Below are 16,212 nucleotides of genomic sequence, written 5' to 3' on the forward strand. Positions count from 1 at the left end.
TTTGTTTTTTTTTCTTTCGTTTTTCCTTTTACAGAGAAATAACAGACACAGATAAAACTGTCGCTAACGAAGCAAAGTTTCCGCGATGATCCTTTTTTCGAGATAGGAAAAGAAAGAGAGAAAGAGAGAGACGCGGACCGAGAGAGCGCCTCCTCTCTAATCTCGTCGAGGTTCTCGCGACGCCAAGACGTCGTCTCGATTTATGATCCTCCTAAATCTCGTCCTCCCTGTCAAGCTCCCCGCGTGTCGCTCTTTTGTCTCTCGGCGCACTTTTGCACTTTTAAAACTTTCTTCGCCGCGGCGAATTTCATTATATAAGAGCGCGAGTAAGGACTTCTCGGGGCCGCTCCTCGCGCGATAAGGAACGGAGTCGAGTTGGCCGGCGTGGTTTACGCCGCGCAGTTTGAAACATTGCTGGATCTTAACCGTATTCTCCTCTCGCGTTTCCCCCCTGGCCTGACTTTACCGTGACTTAATCAACGACGCGACTTTATAGATAAACAAAGTTAACGCGCCTCGCGAACGGCGTGCCAAGAATGCGCCGGCTGCGCCGGAGAATCGACGTGCGTACGAGACCCGACGATTGACATATAGGCCCGAGGAATGCTACATAAGCGCGTCTCGCCGTATGTGTCGCTGAAAAGAATTCCCCCGCTATACTACGGCCGAGCGGCACACAAAACGCCCGGCTAATTATTATTTTTTGTAATGGGAGCAAAACGGCACGTTGCGCGGCGAAATCAGTCCGCTCGCATTCTTCGTAGATATTCCGGCGGACAATGGCGCCTTTAAATTCTCTCACTCTCCTTTTTTCGGCCCCTTTCCATACCTTTTGTTCCCTTTCCGAAAACAGACCAGACACGCGCGCACAAAGGGATGAGACCCGAACAATGAGGCCCGGCGACGATGACCTCGGAAGATGAGTGGCCAAAATAGTCAGCGACTTACTTATTTAAACGCGCGATCCGTAAGTATTATAACATCGAGGCGACTCGACGATCGCGGAACAGGGGTCGTTTCCATGCGACCAGAGGCGAAATATAAAATCGCATAAACTTTGTCCGCCAAACAAATTTGATCGAAACACAATTATTTGAAGAACACGATAAATATTTAAAAATTACGTGTGATTCCCCAACTTTTTAGATACGTCGTACTTCTCGTGTGTTATAATTTACGCTGTATATAAATAATAAACATCGTATACAAATAAATAATTCATTCATTAATATTAATTGACTCGGGAATATTTTCATTGACGTGTTTTCCTCGTGAAAGAGAACATCGACGTGAAGCTCCGTAGGAAGCCACACGTGTTACGTATTTCGGCATGATAATCTTCTGAGATTGTACTTTACCTTGTCGATACATTCTGATGCGGGCCACAGCTGCTCTCTCGGGAGATCGCGGCATATGCCGCAGTGATCGGCGGCTCGGTACGCTCAGCTCTTCCGATTATCCACGTGTTACGTCCGCGAAGGATGGACATCTGGCCCATATGGAACACTTAATAAACGGATTGTCCTCTCTCGCGCCACACTCCCGCGCCCCACCGCCTTCCATCGTTTTCTCGACGACAGTCGGTCACGCGATTCCCGAGAATGTTGAAAAATCCGCGAAACGAGAGCTTCCTTCGCGAGAGCGACTCTTGCGATTTAGCCTCGTGAAATCTGGGCCACCGTCGCTCATGCCGCCGACCTCGACGAAGGACGAGCGGAAGGAATCGCTTGTAGAAAGGCCAAGCTTGTCTATTTCCAGCCAGAGAGTAAGATTAACTTGGAGTACTCTCTTGGAGTGTGTTTATTAAATCAGGAGAAGAATGAATAGCACGGAATAGCCCGTTAACAAACGGATCGAGCTGAAAATTGGAGCATAATAACTCGAACGCGATTGATCGTTTGTGAACGCGATTAACCGCGCGCCCGCGAGCGAGCTCTCATCGGGCAAGCATCGGCTCGACGTAGGGAACATTGACCTTCGCCGCGATCGTCCACGGGGCGGTACAGGGAAATACACGGATGGAAATACGCGAGAAGCCGTTCAACGAGGCGGGGACCGAGATTCATGGCTGAATCGGCCGCAAATTGCGGTGAAAAAGGCGAAAGTTGGCCGTGTAACTTTCTTCCTCTTCCCGGGCGGTCGGGAGAGGTTGGCTCCGCGATTTTTGTTTTCATTTCATTACCCTCGAGCCGCGAGCCCTTCGCTCCACCCGTATACTAGCCGTCCGAGAGGGTGCGAAACGGATAGCAATGACGGCGGTTGCCGAACGAAACACAGGAGAGGGAAGGAGGGAAGGGGAGAGGGTTGCGAAACGGGGGCCGTTTCGCGCAACTTTCGCGAAATAACTTTGCGGAGAGCGCGGCGAGAGTTCTCTCCGCCGTGAGAGATCCCCGTTATTTTCTCGAGGTGGGAATCGATAGGACCACCTATATACGCCGGACATGCGGCAGCGGCAGTGGCGATGGTCGTCGACACGCTGGGTTGGGTTAGGTTAAGCCCGAGCGCTTAGCCTGATAGCACCAACGGGCCGGCTGTGTGATGCGCTAGGTGTTTACATCGCGGAAGGCCACCGCACAACGAGCGCCTAGGTGCCATGACCTAGGACGAAAAAGGAAGCGCCTAGGAGAGATCGTTTCTCACCGCCTTCTCCCCCCTTGCGCCTCCCTCGCCGTCGCCGCTGCCGCCTCTCGCTCGTTTCCTCATCAACGTCGAGGGATTACTTTCTCATTTAGATTTTATCTCGCGTCTACCCACTGCCGCCCTCATCGCCGCCCGTCACCCCCGACGCGATCTTCCGCTTCTCTTTCAGCTTGTCTCTTATGTTCGCCTCCAACGACCATTTCTCGATTCCTTCTCCCGGCCAGGCTCCTTTGTTTTTACTAATTACCCAGGACGTCAGCCATCGACCTCTTCCCGCAACTCTCTCTCTCTCTCTCTGTCTCTCTTCCGCCACCCGCTCGCCATCACGATTCCTCCGCCGATCATTAGGCGACTAGCCAAGAGGGTGTCCAACGAATCGCCGTCCCTCCGACGTTCTCGATCCTCTCTCGGGCTTTCGTCCCGCTTACGGATAGGTGAATCGATATCTCGTGACGAGGCGAACGTTGACGGCGAGCATCGTTTAAATTAGATCAACAATTTTCTAATTTTAATGTATTATACTTAATTTTAAAATTGATTTAGATCACGTCATTTATTGCGTCGTGAGCTTAAATGATTTCAGTGGAATCGACTTCTTATTTTCCTTAACGCCGCGAAAAACCTATCAAAATAATCCGTGCGAGAAGGGCGATACGTCGACAAATCGAGAATCTGGCCCGTACAATGTCCAAGGGTCGTACCCAACAATCGCGGTTGATGTCGCGCTGGCTGCAGCTGCCGCGGCAAAAAATGAGCCGCGATTGTTTTATCGCCCCTCGGTCCGCCCGATGGTCAACCGGTCTTTCTCCTCTCATTATTATGATTACCCGATGGGCGATGGGTCGGGTACAACGAGGGGCGGGAAAAGGGATGAAAAAAAAACGGAATTCATCCCCTTGTCCGGAGTCAGCCGGTCCTATCCACCGACCTACCTGGGCTCTCCGTCGGCCCTTGTCCTTCTTTGTATCCCGATGAAGTACACAGCGTACGCGTCGACGATAGAGGCGACGAAATCCAATTTTTTCCCTTTTATCGACCCTCCTCAGGCCTACCCCTGTCTCGAAAGAGAACTAGCCCATGCGATGCGCCACATGCCGTCGTCGTTGGCCGTTCGCGTATATGCAAATTTCGTCGGCGCATTGTCTGCGAGCTGCCCCTTACTCACCCCCTCTCACCGCGCCGTCCACAAAAGATCCAGGTCAAACTTTCATCCTGTTAGGAATTTTTATTTTTTGATCGAGCGAAACGACAAAGCGGGTTACCCCGTACCGAAGAAAGGGGGATGGGACGCGAGGAAGAAAGAGAGACGGTACGCGACCGGTGCACCTTTCATGGCGCGTAACGGTCGATCGTAGTGTCGCCCTAAGACAATCGATACAATTACGAGGAGCCGCCGGAGATGTAGGTAGGGAGACGAAAGGATCGTCTGCGAGATCCCTCTTTTTCAACCGTGGCCACCCTTCCTTGCCGCGGTTCCCTCCCTTTAGGTTGCGTCTTCCTGCGGAAGAAGCGTTCGTCGCGGTTGATGCTTCAGAGATGAAAAAGAAACGAGAACTTGGAGAAAACAGTTTGACGATATCTCAAAACTCGAAGCCAATTACAAGCTCTTTTATCCTACAATTTTTTTCATTTATAAAAAGTGTTTCTTATCGCTATGCGATATTTTTATATCTTATTACTATGTAGGAACGCAGTCCTCATATTAAAATGTTGACATGTAATTTCGTTGATAAAATCGGAAAACACAATTTTCCATTTTACGTTATTGAATATTTTGTTTACGGACGCAAAAGTTTCGTAGGCAGAAAATACAATCGTGGCGAGAGCGACGTGAAAACGTCGGCCCCAGCCCTAGGAACAGATCGATCCCGAGTCTCTCCGCATCATATGCAACGAAATCATACCTCGACGCGTAGTCTGCAGGTCGTAATAAGATCCAGCCTCTCTATCGACGAAAGGCTCGCGCTAGGGAATGCCGCTGGAGAATTTCCAGAGGCGAGGCACGCCGACCTGGGGGCGGCCGAGCAACCCCCGTGGAAGCACGATGGAGCGAGCTGCGGTCAGCGCTAGGATTCGAAATACGATGGTGTACGTACCCGGTTACGTCGCGTACGCAATGCCGTTGTGTTAACCTTATTGTCACGGTGGTACCGAAGCATGTAAAGCCGCACGGACGCCTCCAAATTGTTATTGCATACGAGAGACGGAGACGGAGTAAACCGATCGACGTGCCAGGCAAGTCGAGCTTCTCCAGAGATTAAAAGCCACCCTTTTGATTTAAGTATCCAAATAGTTAATTTGACATAAATATCCTTGTCTCGAGATTACTAGAGATAAATCGTTAGTGTCTCGCAAATATTTCAATCCTAATACTTAAAAAAAATTATTGACTAATAAGTCAAATTCTGAATAAACACGCGTTCTAAATATAGTTCTTTGCTGAAAACATTTCTATTGTAAATTTGGGAATATTTAAAATCACGAAAAAAGAAAAAAAGGTACTTTTTAACGCTATCTTCTTTCGCACGCGCACGCATCTATCTCCTCGCTATAAAGTACCACAGGGTGTGCTGTGGTCAGTGCCACGATTCGAAATACACGATGAACGTGAACTCCATTCTGGCGTGTACGCAACAACGGCGTGCTAACCTTACTGTCACGGCAGGGCCAAAGGGATGTAAAGCCACGATAACGCCTCCAAATCGTTATTGGGTAGCGACAGAGAAGCCACCCCTCATCGTTTACCAGCCGTTCTATGGCCCCTGGGATGGAGTGTTGGAGATACTAGCGAAGGCTGCTACTTTAACTATCGTTAAATCGCGTAAAACCTGTAATTGAATACTCGAGCACGGTCGTTAATCCGTTCCTTCCTGGGATGCCGTCGTTGGTTCTTTCTCGCCCAGGTGTCTACTGGCAACGATCGGTGGACGCAAATTAAATCCAGCCTTGAAAATATAAGTAGCATCGAAAATATCGATCTTACGAATGCCCAACTTGGTGCTGACTGCTCGGTTAAAACTCGCGCCTAAACTTGAGAAGACGTCTTCCCCTTTAATAATAAGAAGTTTCTACAGCGGATTATCATCAACCTACCACGGATATTTATCACGAGTAATTATCAAGAATTCAGATTGTTTGTCGAGTTAAAAAATAACTTTAATTAGCAATGGAAATAATCGCGGATTAATTCGCTCTATCACGAGCCTTGCGAAGTTTATATAAGACTTCGTTATATCTTCGAGAGAAAACTACCTTCTCTGGCCTACGAGCTACTAGCGTAATAGAGGAGAAAGAGGGGAGGGAGAGGCGAAGCAAAAATTAGGCGCCAGTTTCCGCGTCTAATTCCCGCAACTAAATGATCTAAATCGCATTCGCACCCTCTGTCGAGGTGGGACGTATCAACGCGATCGTTTTCGTAGCTGTCGGCGCCGCTGGCCATGAAAACTTATCCGGATTCGAGAGAGAAGCGGCGTTGGGGCCGGTTACCGTCATTACAAACGGTCTGCGCGGCGTACATGGCGTCATCCACCTGACGCCTCGGTGCGCCTAGCCGCGCAGCGTCGCGCGCGCGCCGGGCTGGGCACGGCCGCGCGCAGAACGCAGAGCGCAGAGAGCGCACAAACGCACACACAGGCAATGTGGAGCGCAACGCATCGCACACAGCGCACATCGTCCTGCTGGGCGCGGGCGGGGTGGCGCGAGGAAGACGGCGAAAGAGGAAGGCGCGCGTCCGAGTAACCGAGCGAACGCCGGTTCGTGGTCCGAGCGGACGGAAAGAGAAAGCGAGACGAAACAACGGCCGTGCGAGAGAAGCGACGGAGAACGCGAAAGAGAGACGAGAGAGAGAGAGGACAAACGGGAGCGGGTGGATGGACGGACGGACGAACGGACGGATGGACGGGCGTACGGGCGAATGTGCGAGAGGGCGAACGGTGGCGGCAGGGAACGGGTGAGGGAGCGAGATGGAGCGCGGGTGGAGGGCCAGCGCGCGTCCGAGAGAGGGTTGGTGGCTCGCTTCGGCACGGTTTAGGCGGCGGGCGGCGTGTGGTGCAATAGAGGCGGCGAAGAGGTGAGGTGGGGGTGCCCGGCACGGGGCCACGGCGCAGTTGCTACTCAGACACGGGGATGCTCGCAATGCCTCTATCAAAGGTTACCGAAATTCTGCGGAAATATCCGCGTAAACGCGGCGGGCCGTGCCGTGACGATTCGTCGAAGACGCGTGTCGCGATCGCGGAGGTGCTCGTACGCGAGAAACCGGAGAATTACGCGAAAGACCTCGCGCCGCGTGTATAAGTCCGCGTGTACGGGAGAGAAAGGAGGGACCGAGAACGGCTTGGGGGGCGGCTTCTCGCGGGGCTTCCCCCGAGGAGGCGATCCGGAGTACCTTGTACGCTCGGGAACGTAAGGAGCGATCTACAAAAGGGAGAAAGAGTAAGACGAAAGATCTCACGAGACCTGATCGGCGAGAGAGGGAGCGCCGAGGAAGGAGGAGGTGGAGGAGCAAGAGCGGACTCCGAAGAGTCCTTTCTACCCCAAGATCGCCACCCCGCGACGTGCCAGCAGACACTGCCGACTCGCGAGGAGCACGTGGAGGAGAAAAGTCCGGGAAAGCACGAGGATGGAGAGAGCGCGGCGAGATAGAAAGAGGGAGAGGGAGAAAGGACGTGAGACAGGGAGCTTACGAGGGTGCGAGGAGGACGGAGGCAGCGTCCCGACGCGTCTTACCACGACGCGCAAGGAGCGACGCCGCGCGCCTCTCTAGAAGGGGAAAGAGAGAAGGTGGAGGGGGCGGGCGAGAACGTCGCGGCGGAGGTGGCAAAGACGCTCATTCGTTCCTCGAGTCACGTGGCCCCCTTCTTATACCAAGGGTTTTTCCTTTTGTCGCGCGGGAGATTCAAATGGCCTTTGACCGACGCCGACGTGTACTCGGGGGATGCCTCGAAGGGTGGGTACACCTATCGATGATGCCAGATCCGTCGGGTAATTTGCATGGATAAAGTCTTCCTTTGATTTTATCGCATTTTTATTTCAATATCTAAGATGATATCTGACTTGAAATTTCATTTCAGCTAGTAGCGCGAAGGGTGACCCCGAGCAACCCCTTTAAAAGAATTATAGTTCAACTTTTCAAAATTTAAAGATTGCTTTTTTCAAATTGTTTTGCAAATTTAAGTCTACATTTTAGTTTTTTTTTTACTTTTTACTTTTTGTATACTGTTATTTAATTCCGAGTTAGTACTTGATTTAACTTTGAATGAAAATTAAATTGCTCTCGGAAATCGCGATTTATTCAACAACTTGAAATCTGTCATTATCGATGTACCCTATCGTTGCTCGTACGCTTCTCGGTCCCTCCGCAAACGTTTCACGAGATCCGAAATTCCGAATACCGTAACCGTACATCGTTCTACCGAAAAAGTCGCGTTAAGAAAACGAAGCAATCGGTGGATCCGTTCGCGGTGAATCACCGCGAGCAGGACCCACCGTCAATCACGAAGTCATTCGGCGAATCGATCGTAACGAGGACCTACGGGGGCCCGGCGACCCCCTTTCTTTTCTGTTTCAGACGCGTCGCACTGTGTTGTTATGTGTGTTGTCATAATTATTTCATTGAAAAATTAATTTCGCCGTTTCCAAAACAATCACCGATTTCTGTCTGTGAAACAAAACGTCTGAACAACTCCTCTTAAGTTTTGCCGAAAGGACTTAAATAATTTAGAGAAGCTAAAACACACTTTCGAGCGATCCTGATTTCAAAATTACGACGATTACGAAGACGACGATTAAGAAGAAAAAGGAGAAAATAGAGAAAATCAAGAAAAATACGCGAAAAAAAGCACCAAAAAAAGAGAAGAAACGAAATTGAAACAAAAGCATTGCCTTAAAGAAGAAGAGTACACCTACACTGTCGAAGGAACAAACGAGAGACACAGGGGGGAAAGAAACAAAAAAGATAACACTTTAGACGCCTACAAAGTAAATTGTAAAGATATGACTAAAGTATATTTTTAACAAGTTTTGAGAAACTTTAGATTTTAAACGTAAATTTAAAAGCGAAAAATGAAAAAAAACGATAAAATTCTTAATAACTAAAAATGTGATCTAAAAGTCGTTGCTACCAAGAGAAGCCTTATGTCCTTGTTTCAGTTAGTTCGGTTCCAAACGTAAGTACCCCACCAACTAACTGGATATCGATCTTTGCATGTGGCATGCCTGTAATACATTTTTCCTCTGTCCATTATTCTAACGCGAGAGAGATCTTCGTTCCGGAGTCGCCGCTCGGGAAAAAGGGTTCGCCATGTCCACGCTCCGAAAGGAGCGGGAGAGGCCCCTCGAGCGGATCCTCTTCCGCGGATCGCGTCGGATGCGCGATTCGCCGAGAGAGAACGAAGGGGCGCCGAGTTCCTCGCGGAACGAAGATCCGTCGTGCCGCTTAGCGGCCGGTTCATAAACGGAACGATAAATCTTTCGGTGATCGGCACTTAAATCCGTATCGCGCAAATAACATTAGGTCCAAAGGCAACTGTTTTACAAGTTACTCCGTAATGACAGCCCTCGCGCGCGCGCGCGCGCGGCACCACCTAACAACGGCCGCTATAAAACTTAGCCGGCGTAATGCATACTTTCGCGCGGGCCGCGCCGCCTGCCTACCATTGCTCGCTTCGCTCTTTCGCTCGCTTATATATATATATATATATCTCTCTCTCTCTGAACAGCCACGGCTTATTACGGTAAAACAGTTAGACGCGAAAGTGTCCGTAATAATAGCGACTACCGTAATGACTACTGTTACCCGCTAGAGAATCGCTGTTATGTATATTACCATTATAATTCGCGGATTATTAAGTAGTGTGCAACGACTTGATTGTTGGGCTGTCACAGGACGAACCTAACACATATTTCAGAACAAATTTCTCGGCAATAGAGAGTATAGTTCGCTATGTATTTATTATGAATCTTTCGTCTCAACGTAAACTATTTCGATTTCGTGAATAAGTTTCCATCCGGGCTTGATTTTCTTTCATCATTTAAACGATAACGAATTTTTGATAAGCTTAAAAATATTTTAAAAAAATTGTATAAGAGAGATAATCGTTGCATTTGCTACTAACTGCATGCGATTCTAATCGTATATTCGTGACAACGTAGCAAATTATTTTTCATACAAAATTCTCTTTGTCGGATTAATCATTTCACGATGTCGAGCAGAGCAAACTTTCCGCTTTGCTCGCAAAAAAAAACGAAAAAGGGGAAAAAATATCGAAAAAAGGGTGAGAATCGCGAATCCCCGAGACAAAAGAGCGCGCGGTACGCGAAATCATTCTATTTCCCGAGTTCGATGACGCACCCCCGGGTCTGGTGCCAGGCCCGGGAGCTCTACCGATGATCAAGGGTGATGCGGGAGAAAGAGGGACGAGGGTGGGCTCGGCGAGCGGTGATGCGGAGCTTCGATTTCAAATTTCCTATTTCCCGACGAGTTAGCCTGTGTTGAAAACGTAGCGTGCAACGTAGCAACGCACACGCGAAAGAGGAAGAGAGAATTGCATATACTCTCGACACAATCCTCGGGGGGAGGGGGGTTGGAAGAAAATGACGGTGGAACGCGGCGACGGCCGGGGGCGGCGGCGGCGCCACGGCGAAACATCGGCAACCCCGCTTTCGCCGTATATTTTTTCGATGATTTTCGAGCTCGCGTATGTGTATCGTACGTGCACGCGTTCCTCCACGCATATATACATGTGAACGGCCCTATCACCCCCTTCGACTGGGTCGTCGATGGTTGGCGTTGTTGCGCCGGGGATGCCATCGGAGGAAGAGCGGTAACGACGGGCGGGAAGGGAGGGGGCGGGTGGTAGTCGGCGGCGGAAAGGCGTTAGGGTGCCCCTGGGTGGAAAGAGGAGGTGGTGCAACGGTGTCGGTGGTTGCATGAACCGGTTGATAGATAGAGAGCGAGGGAGAGCGGCGGTGGCGTGCGAACGGAGATAGAACGGCCGTGAGATACGGCCGAGGGAACCGGGGGCGGCGGTGGGCCTGCATGCACTTTTTTTTCCGCACCCCGCGTATTGATCTCGGAGTCATTCAAAATGGCGGCCAGGGCCGAGTCAGCCAATGACTGCCTGAATCGATGACTGCAGCGAGCCACCCCCGGACCGGCCAATGGGAGGCCAATGGGAGGCCGTCGCACGCCGTTCTCTGCGGGAACTACCACCCCGATATACGAGACACAAGCCTCCCACGTTGTGTACCCTGGTACACACACAGACACGTATGCACACACACAGATGCGTGCCCCCGTGTGCGTGTTGTGTAGCTGTTCGGTCCGCCGGGTAGAGCTCGTCGATGACCCGGACGACGTCAATGATTTCCGCGGAAAATTTTCCCCCCCAAAAATGGCAAAACTCGCCGTTCGCTCCATCGGCCGGGTATCCCGGACCAGAGCTCCCAGTCGCTTTGATTAACGATCTTCCTATGTATATATTTTGCCGCTCTCCCCCGTTTTATCCCCCTCGTACTTTACGGCAAATATACGAGGCGGAAAGTACTGACTGCGCAGGCAAAAATATTCCCGATCATCGACCGGCGTCTGCCATCTTTCATGACTCTCGTCATTGCACAAATCTGCCCGCGACGGTGTTTGCTACAAAATAAACGAGATTCGCTCGTCGCATTTATAATTCTACTAAATCATTCGTTCGTTCTAAATCATTAAAAATAAAATTCATTGTTTCTCGGTATATCATCGATGTTACGAAATCCCTATCCGTGAATCCGCGTTATGCTTCGTCTTCGTATTTCCATTATATCGTATCTAATAAATTATTTCGTTCTTTCTGCGCCGTGTCAATTTGAACGATTAAAAACGATTTGCAAATAATTAAAAAGGACTCGCTCTTCCGAAGACGTTCCACGTCGTCGAGCATGTAGTCGCGATTCGGCAATCGGCGCTTTTAAAAATTAAATTTAATACGATTACGACATCCTCGTAGATATTTTCATGAGAAATACGGATATTTCTGACGGGCAGGTTTTCCGAGCTTCAAAGCTGAGATTTTACGTTTCGCTTAGTAAGAACGGTGCGCGCGGCGTATTTTTCCGATAACACGCGAGGCGCGTCAGTTTTTTCCGGCACGACTGTCGCGATGCCGCCCGAAGTCACGATGCTATCTTCGTCACCTTGATCCTGGATCCGCGCACGCTTATCTTATCTCTTGAGGTTCGCGTAAAGTCTCAGAAAACACGAGAGCGATAGATACGCCGGTGGTACTCGCGCGGATCGACCGCTAAATCGCGATCACCGTCGCGTTGGAGGCGTTCGGGACGCGATTTGATGAGCCGGAGATCGATCGCGGAGTATGGTTAAAATTTCAGGTCCACATCGACAGATCGATCGATCACGTCTGATCGCGGAATTCGTTACCACACTTTGCGCATAGCGCGGGACAAAGAGAATGTCGAAACTGCGCGAGGCACGAGGCACACGATTGCATCACGAGTCGCAGTGTGCGGCGAGCTGCATTACGTATGTGTGTGCATATGTACTTAGATTGGCTCCTATTGACACAGCCGCAGACGACAGTGGTGGTACAGTCGGGAAAAATAGATGCGACGCGTTCCGCGGGCGCTCCGTGTCCATGCCGCGACGACGATGCTCACGCATGCACGCACGTACGCGCTAACGGCGCACGAGACGCACCCACATACGCGGGCCTTTGATCTCGCGACGCGCATTTGACATCCTGAATTATCCGGAATCGGCAAGTATCGATTATCGGCGGGGTCGGTTGTCTAAACAGCCGGGGCCACACCACGCCGCATCGAGTACACACGCGGACTCGACCAAATCTACAATTCATCCTTTTTAAACCCTTTTGTCCTTTTCACACGGGGTAAATTATTCCCTCGACCGCGACGCGGTCCGAAATAATTTGATTCATTACGCGCGTTTGCCGCGTTTGGTTATATTTAATGCGGCGAATATAGACTCGCGCATGCACGCACCGCGCACCGACTCGTCCCGACGAGCGTTCTCTCATATTTAATGTAAATCAAATTTAGAACCAGCACAAAGTACACCAGTCAGCGGCGAGGCAATTCTACACGTTTGCTCGATTACTGTTAATTAGCCGTCCATCCAAACGGGATCTAAAAAATTCACAAGTTGTCTCGCTGTTGCCCGTCCAGTTTGCCGGATCACTGACTCCGCGCGATGGTCTAGGTATATCGATGGCTTCGCCCTTCCAACCTTCGTTCGACATGCCACAAATTGAAGGAACGCCGATATCTAATTAATCCACGCGATTTTCCACGAAAGGCAACAGATTTTATTAAAACTCCGCGTTAAATAGTTAATGTTTAAAGTGGCACCAAGCTTTTCGATGGACGTTAAATCGCGTCGAGCTCACCACGGTATGCTCGTCGACGACGAGGGGAGAAAGAACGGGCGATGCACTTTCTGACGCAGCTGTACTAAGTGCACGACGGAATGGGTTTTTCTAGCGCGGGCAGTTTTTCTATTAAGCTTCATTTGTTTCTTTCATTGCGTAATGCGCCGGACGCGTCGCTCATTTCATCCTACAGCCGACCGGCTACTCCTACCGTTAGAATTCTTAATCCGGGCCGTCAGTTTCGATGGCTCGCGTGCTGCACGTTCCTCCGATTCGCCGATCCGACGAGAATCGCGACCGTCGCGACGATCCTAATCTCATTTCCCGGCGAATAAAGTAGTGTGCCTCGCGTATCGCGGCGCGTTCGCTATACGATAATACAACAACGCGCATGAAGGTGGTCGTGGATTAATACCGATGTAACAGATCTCGGTGAGTTCAATTGTTCGACGCTATGACTACGAGGATGTAGTCTTTACACCGCATATCTCGCGTTTCCGTCGTCACGCAAGAAACACAAACGTCCCTTTCTTGCATCTTGTAAATTTCATATCTAAACTCACCGAAATTACACAAGTTTACTACTCGGCGATATCCTGTTATTTATTCCATACAAATTTTACGAGAGCGTTCTCTTTCCAAAGAATATAAGAAAAAAAATATAAGAATAGTATCTAAAGCTGTGGAGTATAGTCTTTCGAACTTTCTGTGAGTTATTTTTAGATATCTTTCGCGAAGCTACCGCATTGCTTTTTTATTTCGATGATACACCATTCGAGTTTGTAACTGGGTATATCATGTGATCGCGCATCTGCTCGCATTTACCATTACCGCTCCATGATCGATATTCTAGGAGTTAGCATGGACAAAAACCTTAGGACGACTCACCCTTTTCTCCACTCGTTCGTTTCCTCGTTCCTTATTCCGCCGCCAGGCGTCACCTCGCCACGGGGTGGTTCTTCCGATCAGGGGTTGAGACGGGGCTACTTCACACGAGCAGCAAAACGAGTACCTGCGAAAAGACCGTACGAACAAATTATTACGCTGGAAATCTTTTTGCGTGACAGACGCGTTAAAAAAATATGAAAACTGAAAACAGATATTAATCGAATCGTATTAATTGGTCATGTCAAATAACTCTCCATACAATAAAATTTCAATAAAATTCTTAACAAGTCGAATGTATTATATTGGCATTGCTATCATTTTTACATTTATTTTCTAGCCGTAAAAGAATGTTTTAAAGATTTGATTAATAAATTTTCATCGATTAATCGAAGTAGAAATAACGTCATTCCTGCTGCCTAAAAATTCGAAAGGTACATGGGACATGAGGTAACAAATATCCCGGCGGCGTTTCCACCACCTGACGACCACCTTCGTCGACACATTTCCACGCACTCCCCCGTCATTCGCGATAAAGAAGGCGGACAATCCAAAGTAGGCAGGATCAGGCCGAGAAGACAAATGTCTTCCTACGCAAAGGCGCATACGTCCTATCGGGGTAGTCGATCGGCTCGATTCGCGGAGCGCAAAACTGGACAACTGGTCGTCAGAGTTGCAAGTGCACGTGCAACAACTCTCGTACACGGCAAGTATCCGTCCGTTAGTCGGTTCTTGAAGTCCAGCTGCCGATCGGGATCAAGGGGGATTCGGGATCGGGATTGAGATCTAAAACGTTGTGTACGTAACGCACATACGTTCGTACATACGTTACGTACCGCACGTTTGTGCGGTACGAGTAACGCGTACGGCACACACCGACACGCGTGCGTGCACGCGTATGCGTACCTGACAATCCGCCCACCCCATAACCGAGCGCGAAGGCTCGATTCTCACCTGTTTTTATCCTCGCGTACGCCGGCCGCTTCATTTGTAATTTAAAGTGAGCCTCGATTGCCCAATGCACTCTACGTACTTATTTTCGAAGCTCCGGAGGAACACCACGCTCGCGCGTAGCGGACGTACGAGCGAATCCCTCCTCTCCACCCGCATGCGAGCCGAAATTCTTACCACGGCGGCAGCCTGCCGCGAACGGAAGTTCGATCGAGATCGCGCCCGGGCACTTTCGTGCCAGAGACCCTCGTGTCGGAAGTGCGTTACTTTCGTCCTGATGTTCCTGCCTTCCGTCGGTTCAGTGTCCGATAAACTGGATATTGGATATTCCTGCGTTTAAGCTTTGCGAAATTACTCGTCGCATAGTTCGCGAATATCTACAACTGACCATTATATATGTCTTAACAAATTATATTTGTCTATTTGTCATATCTCTTCTTTTCGTTGCGATGCTCTGAAAGACTTAAGAGTTACTTTATTTTCCTTTCTTATGACTTATAAAGTTACGGTGAAAAGATTAATTAATCACGAAAGGCATGCCTACAAACATAAAGTAAAATTAAACTGAATTAACGAGTTGCATTAATTCCCTGCCCCTTTCTAGTTGCACTTGGACATGTACGGGCATGTAACGCAAAATGTACTATACATCATACTAATAATCGATCTCACATCGGATATACCGAAACGGTCATCGTAGGATATCTCTTTAAGGAGCGAGAGACATTTTTCGATGGTCTGTCGCGCCGATAAAGAAAGTTACCGCGCGCGCGCGTGGCATTGCACGTGCGACGAAGGTCACTCGATTTTTCCACCATCGTGAGACGGCCGACCCATTGGCTAACTTTTTTCGCGCGACGGTCCACCCTCGTCGCACGCGCGTTGGAAGAGACACGGATAGGGTGGACACGACGTGGGTATGGGTGGTGGGATGCGACCAGACGCGACGCGACGCGACGCTACGCTACGCGACGTTCTTTTCTTTGCTCCTTTCTTGCCGCCGCTGCTCTTCCAACCGAGGGAGGAAAGCGAGATAAAAGGACGAAAGGGTGGACGCGTTATTGCGTCGTCTCGGATGCTCCAACGGAGCTCTCTCGCGTGAATGCTAGAGGCAGGTTGCGGAAAAAAAGGGGTCGCGCCTCCCCACCTTCCGGATTCATACTTCCACGTGTACACCACGTGGAAAAAAGGACGAAGCCAGCGTAAAAAAGCGGCGCGTGGGGGTTGCCCGACTGGTGGGGAGCGCGAGTTGAGACGGTCGAGAAAGGGAGGGAAAGAAGGGAGAGAAAAGGATGTAGGAAAGGGTGTCGGGTGTCGGGTGGCGTATGCGAGATTCAGCTACGAAAACCGG

The 16,212-nt window shown here is 49.8% G+C and overlaps 2 long non-coding RNA genes across 13 annotated transcripts in view; one reads left to right on the plus strand and one right to left on the minus strand.

Moving 5' to 3' along the window:
- Positions 1-16,212, minus strand: part of LOC143901042 (uncharacterized) — a 258,202-nt gene that overhangs the window by 138,428 nt on the left and 103,562 nt on the right. For all 11 annotated transcript variants that reach the window (XR_013257956.1, XR_013257950.1, XR_013257949.1 and 8 more), the window contains one exon: positions 13,914-14,037. This is a non-coding gene — a long non-coding RNA (uncharacterized LOC143901042). The remainder of the gene's footprint in view (positions 1-13,913; positions 14,038-16,212) is intronic.
- The window catches only part of LOC143901041 (uncharacterized), a 29,428-nt gene that overhangs the window by 9,237 nt on the left and 3,979 nt on the right, over positions 1-16,212 (plus strand). The window contains exons 1-2 of one of the 2 annotated variants that reach the window (XR_013257941.1): positions 6,508-6,789; positions 8,207-8,804. The exons of the other annotated variant lie outside the window; for it this stretch is intronic. This is a non-coding gene — a long non-coding RNA (uncharacterized LOC143901041). Of the gene's footprint in view, positions 1-6,507; positions 6,790-8,206; positions 8,805-16,212 lie in introns of those variants that run through there. 2 annotated transcript variants of the gene reach the window in all.

This window comes from Temnothorax americanus, unplaced genomic scaffold (genome assembly GCF_048541705.1).
Source record: "Temnothorax americanus isolate GAGA-0224 unplaced genomic scaffold, ASM4854170v1 Scaffold31, whole genome shotgun sequence".
Lineage (NCBI taxonomy): Eukaryota > Metazoa > Arthropoda > Insecta > Hymenoptera > Formicidae > Temnothorax > Temnothorax americanus.